The 20,093-nt window shown below is 42.9% G+C and overlaps 1 pseudogene; it reads right to left on the minus strand.

The window, feature by feature from the left end:
• Positions 1 to 18,806: 18,806 nt before the first annotated feature.
• LOC100944262 lies at positions 18,807 to 19,420 on the minus strand (annotated as a pseudogene).
• Between the last annotated feature and the right edge of the window lie 673 nt (positions 19,421 to 20,093).

The following is a 20,093-nucleotide window of genomic DNA, read 5'->3' on the forward strand; positions in this document are numbered from 1 at the left end:
TTACAATCAGACAAAAGGATTAGAGCTGGCTTGTAGAGTTTATCAAAAAGCTTAGAATGATTCTGACTAAAGAAGGGCAAATACAAGCTTTTCTTCCCTTTCTTTTATGCTCATGGCAAAATGATGTGGATCAACATCCTGAAAACTCTTCAGGGGAGGTCCTTCCACCTGCCTGTGCTGCAGCTACTTGAAGATGTAGGTAGGGTCCTGCTGGAGGGTGACAGCAATATGTCATGGTTGGGGCCTCTTGGTCACTCCAAAGGGGCAAATAGACCATGCCAGGGGCAAGGCAGCCCACTTCTAAATTATACATCCTGCAGTGAGACTTGGGCTGTAGATTTTGGGGTTGATGAGCTCAGTTAGCCTATTTGTACCCCAAGCCCTTGTTCTGAGGAGACACACTGGAGTCAATGGGAAAAAAAAAAAACTTGATCTTGAGTTCCTTTCCAATCTATTTGATATAATAATAAAAGAATACATCAGAGTAACACCATAAATAAACAGACTAGTCTATATGAGAGGTCCAGTGAGTATCATGTGCTTGGACAATTTTAGTGACTAGGGCTTTGACTTTATTGTTGCTTTTATTGAGGAACTTCTTTCTTATGGGAAAGAAAAGCAGTAAGTCACTAACACTTTAGCAAGAGTGAGTTTGTCATCTGGAAACAAGTATCAAGAGGAGAGCTCTGGGAGTTGTGTGGAGGTTGCAACGATGATGGACAGAGACCTGGAAGTGAAGGGGAAGAGGGTCGGCTGGTGGTTTATCCCCATCCAGCAAGCTCCCCTTTTGCATGAGCTTCTTCAGAGTTAAAAGAGCAGGCTCTGTCCAATCTTAGCCTCTCTCTTGCAGCCAGTATGTTGGGAGATGTGAGTTTCTTTTTTTCCACACAGCAGGGGTGCCTCAGACATCCTGAAAAACAATGCACCCCACAGGCCACTGCTCCTGAGTCAGGTTTGGGCCATAGGATCCCACCAGAATCAGGGGACAGCCAGCGTTATGGGAAACCAAACTTCCCTAAGCAAACTCCTTTTGAATTCCAAAGTTAGTGTGCAGCATCTGAGAAAACAAACACGGGGGAAATAGCTGTTAGAGGGACACAGCTGCCCTACTGGTCCTGCAGGGGAGAGTGGTAAACACCTTACAGAAGTCCTACAGGCTTCTTTTGGCCAGCTGGTCCTTAGACCATGGGAGTAGAGTGGGCTGGGAGAGGATGCTGTAATCAGTAGGCAGAGGCTCCCTCCAGTCCTGGGGTGGGGTCTGGTGGAGGTGAGTAAATCTCACCAGAGAAGGATAGCCATGCCCTGGAGCCCCACTGGGGGTTCTGCAATTAAGGGAAGGGTCTTAATACCCCTTGCAGGCAGCAGTAAGATCCACCACCTCGGGTGAGCTACCTCCATTTCCGATGGTGACACAAAGCCTGAAGAAGATTGGAGACCCAGAAAAACAGAAAGGAGAATGGCAGGTCCTCCTGTTGGTCCTGAGACTCTGAGCTGGGAGAGAGACAGGCTGTGGAGGAAGGTGATGGCTATTTCCATACTCACACAGCTGAAAGCCTTACAGCTTTATGGACAGACAGTCTCATGGCAAGGCAGATCTTCAAGGATGCTGGGACAGACCAGCTGAGTTTGTGTAGGCTATGCCACATACATGGCACCCAGAGTCCTACCTCGTCCTGGAAGATGCATCAAGATGGATCCAAATACCACTTCAAAGGCCTGGGGACAATTTGCATCATCCCTGGGATATCTGAAAATCCTCAGGAGCTTGTTTGTGGTCAGCCTGTGTTCCTGTTTCCAAAGAATTGATTCAGTTTCTGACTCAGCCCTCTAATCTGCAGGTGGCATTTTAGCATTCAGTGATCTACATGTGGAACTTGGCCTTTTCCGATGATTTTTCACTGAAAAACCTCTCCCCCTAAACTGTGTGAACACTTGTGAAATAGACCTTAAAGGAGTAAGAAGCCGCCGGGGGATTAAATCAGAGCAGAGCAAATGACTTCAGATTCTGAAGCAGACTTCCTGGTTCTTAGTATCCTGGTTCTCAACCACGGGGCTCGCCATCTTTCTGCTTTTTCCACCTTCCCCTCTCCCTAACTAATCTTTTTTGCCCTCTCTTGACCCCAAGCTCCCATTGAATTTGAATTCAGAGAAGTTTAATTATCTTTCAATAACCTTGTCTTCAGCTAAGTTCAGGGTCTCACCTTCTAACCCCAGATGTTATCAAGGTCCTTAACATGAATAGTCCCCTCTGAGAGGAAGTTAAAATAATTTTTTCTCACTGCGTCAACCCTGAATGAAGGCAGATTACAAATGAGGATGGGTGCTGTGGAGAGTGAGGACTTCTTCAACCCCTGTGAAATCTGTGAAGCCCATTCAACAGGCAAAAGTTGAACACAAGGGTCTTTATTCTTCCCCTACCTGGGGAAGTGTTTCCTATGCCAGTGGGAGGAACCATGTTCTTGATGTATCTTCTCCAAAGAATGAGGAATGACTCTGGGCCACGGTGGTAGATGCTCTTTCCAGATCCGCTACTAATCAAAGAAGCCAGCCCTAGACCTGGTAGCCACCCTAACAGAGGTATTTTATAGAGATAAGGATCAAACAAAAACGTAATCCTCACTAAGCCACCTTAGAAAAAGGGAAACGAACCATCTGTCCATCTTCTGTCCATTCGATGCCCTCCCTAAGAAATATACAAGAGAATAGAGGGAGCTTGGTTGTTTACCAGCCAGACACCTCTGTATTGAATTCCTTCAATATGTGATCCCATTTAATCTTCAGAAAGAATCTTCAAAATTTGTCCAAGAGATTTATCTCCATTATATGGGTGAAAAAAGCAAGACTTGGAGAAGTATGGGGACATGTTCAAAGTCTTAAAGTCTGTGAGAGGCACAGGATGATTAGAACTCAACTCATCCTCCTCCAAATCCTAGTGGCTTTCTATTATTGTCTCAATAATAGAAATAACTGTCGCACAATGGCTGCATGTGCAGGGCAGCTAAGCTGAGACTGGGAGAGAAAAATGTCTCCAGGACGGAAGAATGCAGAAAGGAGCAAAGAGGTGGGGAAGGGCCCTGTACACACCGTGTTTGTGTCTTTAGATCTTAGTTTTCCTTTAGTTCTTTGTAAGGCACCTTTGGGAAAAAATGTATCTCAGATGAACAAAGGGCAAAGCCATTTCGTTCCTGTCTTGTGCTGCCCATGCTACTCGTCCTTTCACATGTCCTACAGAGTGACATATGGGAGTAGAGCTGGAAGAACTCGGGGAATGACAGCTGTCACCCTAGTCACACCTGTAAGCAAGGTGCTGTGCTAGAATTTATAACCATTATAAATGTATAATTTATTTACGTCTTTTAGCAGCATTTTGAGGTGTTACTGATCAGCCTCATTTTCTAGGTAAGGAAGCTAAGAAAATTAACAACTCTGCAATTAGTCATAAAGCTAGTCTATAACTTCTCTCATCTCTGAACACTTTTTATTTCGAGCTGTTGATTTCCTCTACCCTTCATTATAATTATCATACATTATCATGCCTTTTCCCCTCAAAATTATCCCTTGGAGTGATCTTGTATTAGAGTCTTTCTAGAATACCCTCCAGGGCATTCTTTTCAATCGCTTTCTTTTCAACAAGCATCTCTTTGATGAACACAGGTTCATCTTAAACCATCTAAAGTGGGATTTTATGAAAGACTTCTGGCCATATCGGAAAGAAAGAAGCAAAGAAATCTACACACATTTGGCAATTATTCCAGAGGATGTGTCCCTGCAATTGTTAAGTGTTGGAGATCACAGCCAACAAGCCATATAAAGACCATGTTAGGGATCAATATTACTACATACCATACTTTAAATAAAGGTGACAAACTTAGGTGATCACAGACAGGGAGAAGATTATTGTGGCTTGGGGTAAAATTTGCATTGACGACATCAGACTTAGATTTAGAAAGTGATGCATGTCAAGCCACTTAGATGGCTATGAAAGTGCTATGTCAAGAAAACAGGCTTGAAGGCTGGCTCTAGCAAAGATCAAGACACTGGTGTCAAAAGCGCATTGGAAGAGTCTGATTAAAGTGCCACAGGCCTCTTTGCCTACAGGGGAGGCCTGTTTACTGTCTATGGCGAATGTATCCTGCCTTGTAAGCTTTCTGACTCTGTAAGCCTACCTTTCTCTTCCTCGATAAACTTTGTTTCACACTTGCCTTTAAAAAAAAAAGAAAATTACTGCATTGTGGAGTGGGTAAAAAAAATATTTCCATATTGTAAACATGATATAATTTTTAAATATGTAACTTAAACTATTAACATATCAATATTTATAAATTAATATATATGATTTTAAGTATGTCGAAATAATTTAAGCATAACAAACTATTATGCATAGTCATTTGTCTGTCTCATTTACATCCTAATACATTTTTATAACAAATATAAAAGGCAACACAATCTTTTCTTAAATGCCCATTAGGTAAATGGGGACGCCCTAATATCTGGAGCCACCTTCCATGTGGTACTTTGTCTTGTATCCACTGCTCCACTCTCATGGAGGTGACAGCTATACAGGTGTTCCAAAAGTCATCCCTAAAGTCTCCATACATAGGGAAAATGAGAAATGATAGCGGATAGATCTTTAGTAACAAAATACTCAATATAAAAGTTTACAAGATATTTACAAAATATTCTCAATCTATTGGCCACCTCTAGAGTTGGGAAACAGAACTGGCAATATTTGATCATTTGGTTTAGAAATCTCACTTTACCCCCCCCCCATATCAGCTATTATCTCTTTTTTTCCTCACATTCTTCTCAACACACTATAGCACTACACACTGCTGATGCACTGTGTGTAAAAAGAGCACTTCCCAGGAGCCCTTCTGAGAGGACGAGCTCGGTGGAAAAGTGTGCAGATGTGTGATAACGTAAGAAATACTGGAGAGAGCATTTTGGCAGAATAGGTGTTGCAGCAAATGCTGCGCGTTGGCATACATTCAATCACGGACATTAAATTTAATCACAGAGGAAAGTATTTTTAAAATTACATTTTATTGAACTTTTGAAGATACATTCCCACCAGTTTAAGAATGTGGTCTCTAAATATTACTTTCAGAATTCCACTTCAAAGAAATGTTAGCAATCCCTTAATTAAGCAATGTATGGAAGATGTGAGTATTTAAATCTTCTTCCCTTCTGGGCGAGGTGAGCTTTCAGAGGCAGGGCAGTCTCTGGGTGGGACATGGCCAGTTGTGAGTTATTTTCTGTCTTGCTGCCTTCCCACCATTGAACTGATCAAAAAGTCCTTGAGGCTCTCCCACCACACTCCCTTCCTCCTTTTCCTCCTCACTCTAGGTCCACACTAGCTCTTAGAATCCACCCCCCATAGACATTCCTCCTGCAGCCTCAGCTAGGAATGGCGTATCTCCCTTGAAAGTGCATGTGGAAAAGGGCTCAAGGACCAAAGGCCTCAGTCTTCAGGAGTGACATGTCTTGGAAGACTCAGAGAATCCTGTCTGGGGTTTCTCAGTGCCTTCCCAAGACTGAGGAGAGGAACCCACATGGATGACCCTGACAAAAGGGGTAGCTATAGGGAGTTCACACCCTTTTCTTTACCTTCCCTTTCTCCCTACAACTGGCTCCACCTGCCCCTCCAACTCCACCTCTTTGCATGGGGCTGGCCAGCCTACTCACTGAGGCATGTCTATGCCAGAGAGGGTTTCTGATTCAGGTTGCTGGTCAGAGAAGGTAAGTAATCCGACTTGGAGAGGACTGCCCGTGCTTGAATCCCAGAATACTTACTGTGTTGTCAGTACATGGTCAAGAATACCTACTGTGACTCCTCTAAGTGTTAATCTTCAAGTTACTACAAACTTGCGATTTCAGAAGGACCCAAGGAGTAACAAAAGAAGGTTAATTCTTAGCACAATTATAATTTTTTAGCATTTGCATCATTTTTCTCTTCTGTGATGTATATGTGTGTCTCATTCTCAACACAAATCCTTCAATGGGGTCTCATTGTTCCTAAGACAAACTCCAGACCTGTACAGACCCTCAAGATGGGGCCTTGATGACCTCTCTGGCCTGGTTTGTACCATTGACCCCTTTCTGTGCACTTCAGCCATCCTGTCTTCTTCCTGGGGGAGGCTTTTCCTCATCCCTCAGTCCTAGGCATGTTAGGGTAGAACCCACATTTCAGGTTGAAAAGAATTTTCACACGAAGATTAGTTTTGAAGAAAAAAATGTTTATTTTACTTCTAGTAGTTGGGAAGGGCATGACACAAAAGAAAGAAGTGTCAGCCTCACGGGTGGGGAATTTGGGCGTTTTATTTGGGGGACAAAGAGAAATAAAAACTGTAATTGGTGTCAACTAATAGCAAAAATGGCTGGCTATGAAACTGCTGCATCTGTTCCCTGTACCTTTTTTTTCTTTTCTCTATGAGGCTGGCTTATTGGAGTACTTGAAAAGTTTTCTATCAGGAACTAAAGTGGTGGGTTTGCAGCACTGCTGTCTGCTTAGAGCTCTTCAAGATTATGAAAATGGATGCTTAGAGACACTGAGTTAGATCACAGGTGATTCATTTAAAAAAAATAAAAAAAGGGAAGTCGTGGTGTGATGTGAGTTTTCTCTTCAAAGGGACAATCATGTGTTATGAGTTTATCTCCCTTACTTTCTATTTTATAGTTTATCTTTTTCTGCTAACTATTTTATTAGCAAGGCTGACCTTTCAAGTCAGCACCCTCCCATCCCCTCCTTAGTTATATACTTTCTTAGCAACCTGGCAATTTCTACAGAACTCATATAACTGTAATTAAGCAATTAATTGAGTAACTAATGAAGTATTTACTCCACATTTCTGTCAGCTTGTGCAGGATGTTATCGCTGCCTTATCTCCCATGAGCATAGGCCTGGGTCTTATGTGTACAAGGGGGACACAGATATTTGTTGAATGAAGAATGGGAGAAGTAGGGCCAGAATTTCATCTGTGTGAGCACACTGAATATGGGGTGGGGTGTGGACAGAGGCCCAGAGTCTGGGTGGCTGGTGAAGTCAGCCAGGGACCAGGATGGCAGGCCAGCTGTAGGAAGGCAAGCTCAGCCATGTAGCATTTCATCCCCAGACCTCAGACAGTCCTGCTGGTGGGGCTCCTGCAGTGCTGAGTGTAGAGAAGCTTCTGGAATTTGGTGTTTTTCTGAGCAACACAAGATTGGAAGAAAAACATTTTAGGAGAAATACAACATTCTTTTGTTACTTGAAAGTTTGATGAATCCTTACAGGAATAAGATAAGTAGATGTGGCCAAACTCATTCTTCCCCATGGACAGCCCCAAAGGGACTCTGGTCACCTGTGGGTATTAGGGTGTTTCCAGTTTCAGCTGAAATAACTCTGCTAGTTTGGAGTCAGGAAGACAGAACATTTGGGATCAAATCTCCCTTTCCCTCTTAGTCGATGTGTGAACTCAGGCAAGTGACACAACCTCTCTGTGCTCTCCAAATGGGCACAATTCCTGGGTTCATATGGGAAGTAACAGATCATAAGTGAAGTGCCATGGGGAGAACAGTGAAAACCTCTGCCGTTCTGTTACTATGTTAGCTCTTGGAGGGACCTTGGCTCCAAACTCTGTAAAATTTGACCCTCCTTTCACTGGGGGTTAATTGATAACTCATTGTGAAGTATTTATGACTGATGGGAAGTTTATTTTTCAAATAACAGACAATACTTTTCTAACAGCCCTTTAGTCCTGTTCAATCCAGCTGCACACTGATTCAAAAAGTTTATGGTTAGGATTACCTCCTACAATTAATACCATCTGGGCCGGTGGGAAGGGACACCACCCTCGTTCTGCCACCCCAGAGCCCACAGGAAACGCTGCCCTCAGGTGTAGAGCCTGACGGCCAGGTAATTCGAGGAAGAGCACATGAGATGCACATTCCTGAGCGGTGAGTGGAGAGCTTTTGTTTGTCAACTCCTTATAAGGAGCGAGTTATCGGTTCTACAGAAAGGTCACTGCTATTTCTCTTTCCTCAAATGGCTGAAATCTGCTTTTGTCCTCAGAAGGGTGGGGCGGTGATTAAACAGGGTGAATATGCCAGCACTCTCGGATCCAACTATGAGGATGTTGACAGACCCTTGCAACAGAGCTGGGTGTTCTGTCTGATCTCAGGGACAAAGCTAGGGATCCTGGGGACGCCCAGAAGACAAACTTTCTCTCACCCCCAGAGGCAAGTCAGCCAGAGTGTCAGGTTTGCCACCCGGGGCAGCCACTAAAGTGGGCCTGGTATAAGGAACTGCAGCTGTGTTTTGATTCTCAGCAGCGGCCTCTCTTCCCTTTCCTCACTGGCTGATAGTCCTTGAGAATTCTAATATTAAACAAGTGACTGCTGGGAGGAGCAGGGGATCTGGAATATAAGGGTTGAGACTTTTTCTAGAAATTTATATACCTTCATCTTAAAAAGGTGGAGATTAGGTAATTCTGTCTGGGGGCAACAAGTGGTCACTAGGGAAGATGATCAGATGAGGGAAACAGATTTACTTGTAAATGAAGCTCTTTGCAATTAAATTAGCCTGAGAGACAAGTATTTTAAATGATTTGGGCCAGGTCTTATTTCAATCTTAATCTTCTTCCCTGCAATATAGTGAGATAAGAGGAAGGAGAAGGATAAGGGAATTGCTTTTTGATGGATCTATCTGGTTTTGCTTATATAGAGGGAAAACCCCTTCCAAAGCCTATGGATCTCAAGGGACTTTGATTCAAAATACTCAATACCAAGGAGTCATATTGGGATGTATCCTGTCTCTTTCACTTGACTTTGCTGCATTTGGGATTTACATGATTATTTGGTGTCATTGATTAAGAACTACTGGGTCTTAATGCAATCCTGCATATTCCTTAAGAATATAACTAATACTGTGTGAAAAAGTCAGACAGGACTTATTACTAGGAACCACAAAGACCAGTCCATATTAATTTTTTAAAGACTGTGTGCCATAAGACAACTCTTAAAGAGGTCTTATGGCACTTTTAGTAGCTATTTCCTTATGCTGAAAAGACTTGGAAAGGTTGAAATATTATGGCAAATAATCAATATTAAAATTGTCCACACTGAATTATTGTGCATGCAAAATGCCTTAATTATTGATAAGCTAATGTGTTCCTGGGTGAGGGGCTCTTCTACAAGTGGAATTTTACCCTGGAAGTGAGAACAATATAACCTAACAATTGTACCCTCATATTAATTTGAAAAAATAAAAAAACTAAAGATAGAAAACATAAAACAAAATAAGCCAATGTGTTATGATACCAATATCTGTTTTTAAAAATTTAAAGCCAACAAACCCAGCCCCAGTCAAACTGTAACAACAACAAAAAAAATAACTGGGCGTTGTGGTGGGCACCTGTAGTCCCAGCTACTCGGGAGGCTAAGGCAAGAGAATCGCCTGAGCCCAGGAGTTGGAGGTTGCTGTGAGTAGTGTGATGCCACAGCACTCTACCAAGGGCGATAAAGTGAGACTCTGTCTTTACAAAAATAAAAATAAAAATAAAATTTAAAGCCAACCATATTTCTGGCATGATAAAATCATGAAATTGAATGGGGGGGTTGTATTCATGAAGAATGCTGTTGTTGAACCTTATTCCACTCCATTTTTAAAACTTGAGAATATTTTTTAGTATCTCTGATTTTTTTTTTTTTGCCAGAATGATCATATCACATGTGTGTATGTTACTGTTACAGCCTTATCAGGCTTATTACTGGCTGCTCAAGAGGAAACCGATACATTGAGACAGCAGGGGTTACAGCAGAGGGAGAGTTCAATATCACAGGTACCAGGCGAGGAGACAAGAGGAACTTTTCAAATCTACAGCTCCGAGAATTGAGGAGAAAGGGTTTTTAAAGGTAGTTTGATGGACAAAGCAAAGCTCTGGGCAAGGGTCTGCTAACGGCCTGAGTTCAGGGAGGAACCCCAGGGGGGCCCAAATCATCTTTGCTGAGTCAGTTCCTGAGTAGGGGGGGGTCACAGCACCAGTTGAGTCAGCTCCTTGGTATGGGCCACTTGTCTGGGTGGAATGCCGGGCCTAGGTTTTGAGATATCTCAAAAACTAGTATCAGGTTTCACAAGGGTGATGGGATCTATGGGAGCAAGGAAGAGAGACTCCTGAGCAATAAGTAATTATAGGAAAACAAGCCAGGAAACTGTGCCAGGTTATATATATATACACACACGCTTCCCTGCCACAGCTCCCACCTTGTGGCCCTTTACTATTTTTATAACTGTGGTTTCATTATCTCCTTGTGACAGAAAAAGATTAATATGTATTTGTATGGACATTTAACTGGAAAAGTCCATGGAGTTGGCTGATTTATACAGATTTCCAATATTTATTATATACAGATTATACATACAGATTTTGTATACAGATTTCCAATATTTTTGGTTCTGTGTCCTTTAAGCTTTCTTCATTTGAGTAAATGTAAATATTCTTGAAAAAAGTTCATGTGGAAAGAAAAATGAAAAGTTCATGAGCTTTGATTAGTTAATTCCTCTGAAAATTGTAGATAAACAGAAAACCATGACAGACTCAGAAACTCAAACATGCGTGCACAATGATGTTAAAACAGACAAAAATCTATTATAATTTTGAAACTGTTGACAATGATGTTTTTAAGAATTTTTAATGATATGGGAAAATGCTCAAAATAGGTTAAAAAAATGCATATATACATTTTCAACCACAAAATTATATGGGTGTGACTATATATAAGTGTATATTATAATATTAAAAAGGTAGACTGAAATGTTGGCAGTGATTTTTCTATGAGTGTTGGGAACAAGGGCAATTTTTATTTTCTTTTTAATGATATTCTGTGTTTTCCAAAATTTCTATAATCATAGTTTTCTACATGAGCAGAAAAATAACTTCATGTGAAAAGAGAAAGTAAAAGGAGAACGGATGTTTAGGGAAGTCCCTTATATAAAATTACTAACAGACAGCAGAGTGATTACTGTGCACGGGAGCCTTATACAGGTATCCTGTGTGGTCCTCACAACAGCTCTGGGAGGAGGGTGTTAGTGCCCCTGTTTTCTAGATCTAGAAGATTCTGTGGCTCAGGGAGGGCAAGTCTCTTGTCCAAGGTCATACAGACAGACAGGTGATGTCACATCTGTGTGATCAGAGCTGGGTCCTATAGACACTGTGCCCAGGCTTCCTTGCCGAGCGTGGCACTCACTCACCACAGTCTCCATCCCAGGATGGTGTGAGCAGCAGGTCAGTTCACAAATCCGAAGGCCTGGATGTGTCTGTCCACAGTGCTAGTTAACTGTGACATGATGGATTATAGCAGCTCGGACAGGGACCTGTAAAGGACCCCTCTAGATTCTCGCCTTATTCCAAAGAGAAGCCAGTCTCTCAGATGAGGAAAATCTTTTATTTATTAGAAGCTGCTGTACTAAAATGAGCCGAATTATCTGTGTGGGTGGAAATGTGTTTGGTTAGAAATTGAATTCTTGATTTGCATCCAATCTTTTCTAATGATCCATTTAAGGAAAGGGAAATACTCCCACGCAGGATCAGTTTATAAAGTCTTGAGAAACCTGTAACGCTCTGAGTTTATCTAACAAAGGGGCCCATCCCTGACTCAGCCTGCTCAAGTCAGGAGGCTTGCGGGAATGCAGCGAGCTGCCTCAACAGATACGAACACTCCTGATTTCATCACCAAAATATCTGTACTGAGAGGCAGTATGGGGCTCCTGCAGGAAGACCAGCTCGTGTACCCTCCTCGGTGTACAAGGCTGGCTGAAGCCACTGCCTCCCTGTTGGGCACATCAGATTTTCCCAGTGACCCTCATCCCTCCTACCTTCACCAGTGACACCCCCCTTCCCTACCCCCACGTCCCCTAGAAACCCATTTGCTGGGTGGGCCTGAAGTCTCTTCGGTAAGAACAAAGGTTTTCATCGATGACTGGAGGGACAGCCTCAAGGATGTCCTATGGGGTACCCCATAATATGACTCAAAGTCCTGCCAAGCTGTCACCTGGCTAGCCCTTTCCTAGAAGCAGAGTGGAGGGGGAGGGGAGAACAAGGGATGGGGGGATTGGGGCCCGGGGTAGAGTTCCCAGAAAGCAGAACCTGCAAAGGCAGGGTTTCCCTGCCTCCGAATTAGATCAGGGTCAACTCTGGACACAGTGACCAAGGATGCTTCTGACCCCAGCCTCCCTGCCAACACAGAGCACCTCCCTTCCTGAGCCCAGAGAGATCCAGAGATGTCTGCAGGAAAGCACATACCCTAATGGTCCTTTCATCCATCAATGCCATGGATGAGAGAGTCACAGCACGCTGTGTGAAGAGAGCTGTGAACTACATAGGCATCATTTAATTTTGTGCAAATCACTTGTCTAGGCCTCAGTTCCCTCATCTGTCAAACAAGGAGGCTAAACAAGAAAAATTCCAAATTTCTCTCCAGTTCTAAAAGACTGCTGCTCTTCCAACTAACCCCCAGTCAACTGCTCCAGCTCAGATGCAAGAGAACATAGGAGATTCTTCTCTTACCCTCGTGGAGTGGAGAGGGAGCCCTGAGGACACTGGTGTGGTCCTTCAGGCCTTCCCTGTCTACAGTTGATTCTGTGAGTAGCAGGGCTGGCTCGCTGCATCAGACCTATCTGGGTTGTAGGTCTTGATTGCTCACTAACCGTGTGTGACCTTGGGAAATCTTTTCACCTCTACTCCTTTATCTCCAGAGGTGAGTAATGGCTCCTGTCTGCCAGTGTCAGTGGGAGGTAGAGTTGATGTGTGTAAAGTGATGAGGATGAAGGCTTGGCTCATCACAGGGAGGCTCCTGCCCTCGGCTCCCTTCCTTCCTTCTGGCCGTCTGCGTCATACTGGGATGTATGTCTGTGTGAGGACGAGGGAAACCCAAGAACTGCTCCAGAGATGTATCAGTTAAGTAACCGGCTGAGCTGCTGCGACAAGGAGACCCAAAAACACCATGGCCCAAATGTGTTCCATAGAGAGGAGGCCTTGGTGTCTCCGCAAGGCTGGCCTGGGCTCCTGTGAACCTCCTACATCAGCCTCCCTAGAGGCTGGGACTACAGGCGTGTGTGCACCACAGAGCCCCACGAGTTTAATTTCTCTCTTATTAACAGTCAGAGGAAGGTGAACCGCTACCTTCTCGGAGACTCATTTTTCACTTTTTTTTTGGAGTTTTGGCTGGGACGGGGCTTGAACTCACCACCCTGGGTATATGGGGCCGGCGCCACTCCTTGAGCCACAGGTTCTGCCCTCACATTTTTTTTTTTTATTAAGTAAATTTATTTCAGGTTAATGTGAGGGTACAAGCAATCAGGTCAAAATATTTGATTTTGTTAGATAGACTTCCTCTTGTGGTTCTGTCCCACACACAAAAGATGTGCCAACCGCCCCTTACCCATTCAGGGAGAGCACCCAACCCCTCCCCTTCCCTTGTTACCCCTCTCCCCAACTTGAATTAAATGAGTTTTTCTCCTATCTGGGCATGCATTGGATTGTCTGCTGGCTTCATGTTAGTATTGAGTACATTGGATACTTGCTTTTCCATTTTTGTGATACTTTATTAAGGAGAAGGGATTTCACCTACATCCAGGATATTACAAAAGATGTGAAGTCACCATCTTTTTTATGGCTGAATGGTATTCCATGGCATGCATGTACCACAATTTTTTCCACATTCTAATCTTTAAAACCAGCTTAGGGCCCATCTCCCTGGGACACCTGGACCCCTCTCATCCGGAGAGATCACACATGGTGTGTCCCTAAGTGGGCATTCACCATGTCCCCCCCTGCAAAACTAGGTGACTTCTCAGGTGAGGTCATGACTCCTCCACTGGCTTGGGAGCTTTCAAGGTCAAAGGTCATCTTCATGTCCACATCCCACCCCTGAGATGTCACCAGCATGGGAATTGGCATGGAGTAGGCTCTCTAGGCAGGTCTGACTCTGAATGAATGTGTTGCTGGGACATCAGGCAGCCGTGGTCACAAAAGCTGAGGTGTTTGCTTAGTCATGGCCACATGACATATTTTTCAGCTTAATTACCATGCGATTTCTTCATATCTTCCAATAAATGTAAAAGAAAAATGCGTATCTCTTTTGGGTGTGTGAAAATTAATGCTCATGGAAGTCCTTGACTGACCACAAGGTCAAGGAAGTATTGATCTTCCTGCCATGCCCAGATCACAAAAGAGCTGGCTGTGATCCCCGGTGGAGTGAATGTTTGTATAACTGTAAATTTTATAGAATCAGATTTCCTAGTGGAAAAACTTACTGCAGTCATTAGTTTGAGTAACTGCTTCTGATTTAGCAGCTTATGGTTTACTATCCCAAATAGCAACATAATGTGGTCATCTACCTTGCTGTGGATTTCATGACTGTGCGTTGAAGAAAAACCACCACTGCTCAAGCGAGCTGGTCAGTGCGAGAAGTAGCATAGGAGGGTGCATATTTTGTTTCAACTGCTTTGAATATTTTCAGGGTAGTATTCTTGTGGTCATAAATAGATCCAGCTCCAAATTCCTTCTACAGTACTTCAGCCCTGCCCACTGCTGCTCACTTAGCCCATTTCTGTAGTCCATGAGATACAATATGTCTTCTTTTAGGACTGGATTTTTATACATCATATTTGATAAGGCTTCTGCTTTGCCTACTGGTTAAAGCTGAGGTCTCTACACTCATCCAGCCTCATGAACAGGGATGCCTTGCACGGTTGAATAGGTTGTGCACTGCATTACTCCAAGAAGAGCATTTGCATGACCCATAATAGCACCTCTAACGCTGTGTTGGTACAACCTCTAAGACAGCCCCATTCCCATGGACTACCTGTCAATTTCTTAGCATATGTGAGCGTGAACTCGCCACTAACCATTTAGTGGTTAATGATAGCTCCCTTGGAAGTTACAGGCTGGAGAGCCAGGAAGCGTGTCTGTTCCTGGATCAGACTGATAGAAAGATGCACCTCTGGACTCCCTTGTTCCGGCCCAGCTTTCACCTGGCTATGCTCCGTGGTAAGGCATCAGCTGCACTGGGGGTGTGAGAAGATACACTCCAACCCGTGTTCCCACAGTTCTCTAGCACTCTGAACTGAGAACCTTGCTCACAATATCATGATATCTTTGGAAGGAATCGTGAGAGAAATTCTTCCCAGGTCACAGCGTCAGGACGAGTTTTATGTTTTTCCTGCAGAGACGGTTTGATTGGATGTTATAGGTGGGCACTGGGCCACATAAGTGAAGCTACCTCCACGGGTCGTATAGACAGCTAGAAAGCTGACGGGCAAGCTGGGGCTCAACACCAACTGGCAGAAAGACCTCAAAGCGTTGCTTATGTTTTCACCCACTTCTAAGTTCATCTGCATTAGTTAATGCAACAATTAGTTATTAAATACTACTTGCCAGACACTCTTCTTAGATACTACCCAGAACTAAAGTTCCTACCCATAACAAACTTACAGTCTATTGATGGATAAAGAAATTATAAGTGGGCCGGGTGGGAATCCTAGCACTCTGGGAGGCCAAGGAAGGAGGATCACTCGAGGTCAGGAGTTGAAGACCAGCCTGAGCAAGAGTGAAACCCCATCTCTACTAAAAGTAGAAAAATTCACTGGTGTAGTGGCATATGCCTATAGTCCCAGCTACACAGGGGGCTGAAGCAGGAGGAGCGCTTCAGTCCAGGGGTTTGAAGTTCTGTGGGGTAGGCTGAAGCCACTCTAGCCAGGGCAACAGAGTGAGACTCTATCTAGGAAAAAAAGAAAAGAAAAATTACACAATGATCTATCAAAACCCATCTTTTGTATACTATATATCTCACATAGCAACTTTTCCCTTGACCTTTTCCAGATAGAATCATTCCAAAATTATTTGAAAGTTATCTGTGGTTCAGCACCCATAGCACAGTGGTTATGGTGCCAGCCACTCACACTGAGGTTGGCGGGTTTGAACCCGGCCTGGGCCAGCTAAAACAACAATGACAACTGCGACCAAAAATAGCTGGGGGTTGTGGTGGGTGCCTGTAGTCTCAGCTACTTGGAAGGCTGAGGCAAGAGAATTACTTAAGCCCAAGAGTTTGAGTTTGCTGTGAGCTGTGACATGACAGCACGCTACACAGGGCAACAAAGCAGGACTCTGTCTCAAAAAAAAAAAAGAAACAAAAAGAAAAAAGAAAGTTATCTTTATATCATTCTCAACTTTCTTCACCGAGTTCGATCATACATTTTTCTTAAGAATTTTTCTAGGCTCAGTGCCTATGGCTCAGTGCCTATGGCTCAACCAGCCACATATTCCTGAGCTGGCAGGTTTGAATCCAGCCCAGGCCCGCCAAACAACAATGATGGCTACAACCAAAAGATGGCCGGGCAGGTGCCTGCAGTCCCAGCTATTTGGGAGGTGGAGGCAGGAGAATTGCTTGAGTCCAGGAGTTAGAGGTTGCCGTGGGCTGTGATGCCACAGCACTCTACCCAGGGTGACAGCTTGAGGCTTTGTTTCAAAAAAAAAAAAAAAAAAAAGAATTTTTCTAAATCTGTTTGCTGAAGTATAAACTACCATGTCTTTTATTTCTTCACCTTTTCCTACAGCTCTAGAAAGTCAGAAGATAATAGGGAGGCCTGGGAGGAGCAGAGAGACTGGCAGGGAGGTTGCTACAATGGAGGGCGGGGGGAAACGGGTCTGGGCGGGGCTGGCATAAGTGGGAGAGGGGCTTCATGTACCTAGAAGGCCTGGCTCGTGGACCAAAAGAAAGAAGAGAAATGCCAGAGTTGGCTCCTAGGGCTTGGCTTGAGCAGTGTGTTGATGCTGTTTGGAAGGTGGGTACACTGGGAAGGGGCAAGTGCCAGGAGAAAATGAGAGTTCTGCTTCAACCATATTAAGTTTGAGAAGACTGTTAGTCACTTTGTGGCTCTGTTTCTACAGAGAAAGGCACGATCTAAAGCTGGACTACCTGCATTTGACTCCTGGCTCTATACTTTCTGCTTATGTGCCTTTGGGGAAGTTTCTTAATCTCTCAGTTTACTCATCTATAAAATGGGGATAATAGTACCTAGTCATAGATGATGCTGAGGATTACATGAATTAGTGAAGCCTGTACATTGTATTCTACAAGCAAAAGCTACTACTCTTAACATTTTCAACAATGGTATAAAACTAATGCCATTGTTAAGTCCAGAGTTATGCCTACAAAGTTTCTTTCAGTAGACCTGGAGTGGTGCCAAAGAATTTTTACAATCACTACGAGAGATTTTGGATACAGTTGAACTAAGGTGACATCTTGAGAAAGCCTGGCCTATGAGGCAAAAATGGACATTCAGGAAGAAGGTAGGTGAGAGGTACTACAGAGAAAAATGGGGGTAGAGGATAGCACTTCCCTGGCTCACAATTTCATACTTTTCAGTGTGGTATGTTTAGAATAGAATCTAGTCAGCTCTTGCAATCAATATGTTGATGGTTTCCAATTATTTTCGTAGCACCTAATTATTTTTTATGTCTTCCTCCAGTAGATTTTTTTTTTAATTGAATCATAGCTGTGTACATTAACGCAGTCATGGGGTACAATGTGCTGGTTTTATATGCAATTTGAAATATTTTCATCAAACTGGTTAACATAGCCTTCATGGCATTTTCTTAGTTATTGTGTTGAGGCATTTATTATTCTACATATAGTAAGTTTCACACGTACCCTTGTAAGATGCACGGTAGGTGTGGTCCCACCAATTACCTTCCCTCCACCCATCCTGCCCCTTCCCCTCCCTTTTCCCTTCTTCTTGGGCTACAATTGGGTTATAGCTTATATGAAAGCTATAAATTCGTTTCATAGTGGGGCTGAGTATATTGGATATTTTTTCTTCCATTCTTGAGATCTAAGAAGAATATGTTCCAGCTCCATCCAGGTAAACATGAAGGAGGTAAAGTCTCCATCTTTCTTTAAGGCTGCATAACATTCCATGGTGTACATATACCACAATTTATTGACCCATTCATGGGTTGATGGGCATTTGGGCTTCTTCCATGACTTAACAATTATGAATTGGATAGATTCTTTTACTGAGATATAATTCACATACCATAAAATCCAACCTTTTAAAGTGTAAAACTCAATGGTTATAATATATTCACAAAGTTGTTCCACATTACCATTATCTAATTCCAGAATATTTTCATCACTTCCCTCCCCAGGAAAACAAACCAACAAATATATTTTTTAATCGTCACTCTCTATGCCCTTCTCCTCCTGTCCCCCAGCAACCACTCATCTACTTTCTGTTTGTAGCAATTTGCCTCTTTTGGACGTTTCATCTAAATAGAATCGCACAAAGCATGGCCTTTTAGGACTAGACTCTTGCACATCACGTGTTTTGAAGAGAATTCATCCATATTGTCGAGTGGATCAGCACTTCCTTCCGTTCACGGCTGAATAATGTCCCATTGTATAGACAGACCACATTCTGTTTTCCATTCATCAGTTGATGAGCATTTCCACATTTTTGGTTACTATGAATAATGATGCAATGAAATTTATGGGCAATTATTTGTATGGACATGTTTTCATTGCTCTTTAGTATATATGCCTAGGTGTAGAATTGCTGGGGCACATGGTAACGCTTTCACATTTTGAAGAGCTGTAACTGTTTCCCAAACCAGCTGAACCATTTTATATTCCGACCAGCAATATACGAGAGTTCCAATTTCTCCTCATCAACACTTGTTGTATTATCTGTCTTCCTCCCCCCCCCAAAATGAATGAATCTTTTATTGCATCCATAAAATTACAAGAGGTCTTAGGAATCATTGGGTGTCTTGCTGCGGCTGGACAACTCTTAGATCTTATTCATCAGCCTGCTGAACTGTTCCTTTTTCAGAGACATAAATACCATCCAACAATTTTCTGATATCCTTGTTTTGAACTGTTGTGGCTTGCTGAATCAAAGCAGCTGAATTTGAAACAAGGTCAATATCATTTCCTTCAATTAACTCATCTTTCTGGGCTTGAGATACGAATAAGCAATGCCTGCCCTCATCTGAACCCGGCAGATGTATTTTTCACCCAAGAAATTTCTTATTTCAACAAGAGACCCATTCTCCTGCATAACAACGGTGACGGGGAAGCATACACAGACCTCATCATGTGAGGGAAGCCCAATGTAACGATCTTGATCGTGTTTTATATGTGCCTGTGAATAGTGTGAACAGTAACCAGTTCCTTTTCTATCTGCCCACCATTTGTGAACCTGGAGCCTCTTCTGTTTCCTTCCAAGGAGAGTGAGGTCCACACTGTTGTGGTTGGAGTCCCTCCACAGGTTTCCTCTGGGACCCTACACAATTACTTTGTGTCCCTTCAGAGTGATATTGACATTTTCTGGAATGTCGACAGCTTGATCGCTGAGAATAGTCTTCATTCTCACAGGGGATGCGGTAAAGAGTTATCTGTCTTTTTAAATCTTGGCTGTTCCAGTGTACATGAAGTGGTATCTAGTTGTAGTGTTGATTCATTTTTCCCTAATGACTAATGATATTGAGCATTATTTCATGTGCTAACTGAACATTTGTATATCTTCTTTGAAGAAATCTGTATTTAATCCTTTGTTCTTTTTTAAATTGAGTTATTCTTATAACTGTTCTTTGTATATTCTATATATTAGATTCTTATCAGGAATGTGATCTGCAAATATTTTTTCCCATTATGTGGACTGTCTTCTCACTTTCTTCATAATGCCCTTTGAAGCACAGAAGTTTTCAATTTCAATGAAGCCAAACTTGTCTATTTATTTTTTCAGTTTTTTGGCCGGGGCTGGGTTTGAACCCACCACCTCCGGTCTATGGGGCCAGCACCCTACTCCTTGAGCCACAGGTGCCGCCCATAACTTGTCTTTTTTTTGTCTTTGGCTGCTTGTTTTTTTCATGTTACGTTTAAGAAATTATTGCCAAATTCAAGATCATGAATATTTGTATCCATGTTTTCTTCTAAGAGTTTTATAAGAGTTAACTCTTATATTTAGGTCTTTGGTTCATTTCAAGGTAATTTTGTATATAGTATAAGGTTAGAGTCCAATCTCAATCTCACTCTTTTGTATGTGCCATTGGTTCTTA

The sequence above is a fragment of the Otolemur garnettii genome, unplaced genomic scaffold (genome assembly GCF_000181295.1).
Source record: "Otolemur garnettii isolate 467f Iridium unplaced genomic scaffold, OtoGar3 scaffold00010, whole genome shotgun sequence".
In the NCBI taxonomy this organism is placed as follows: domain Eukaryota; kingdom Metazoa; phylum Chordata; class Mammalia; order Primates; family Galagidae; genus Otolemur; species Otolemur garnettii.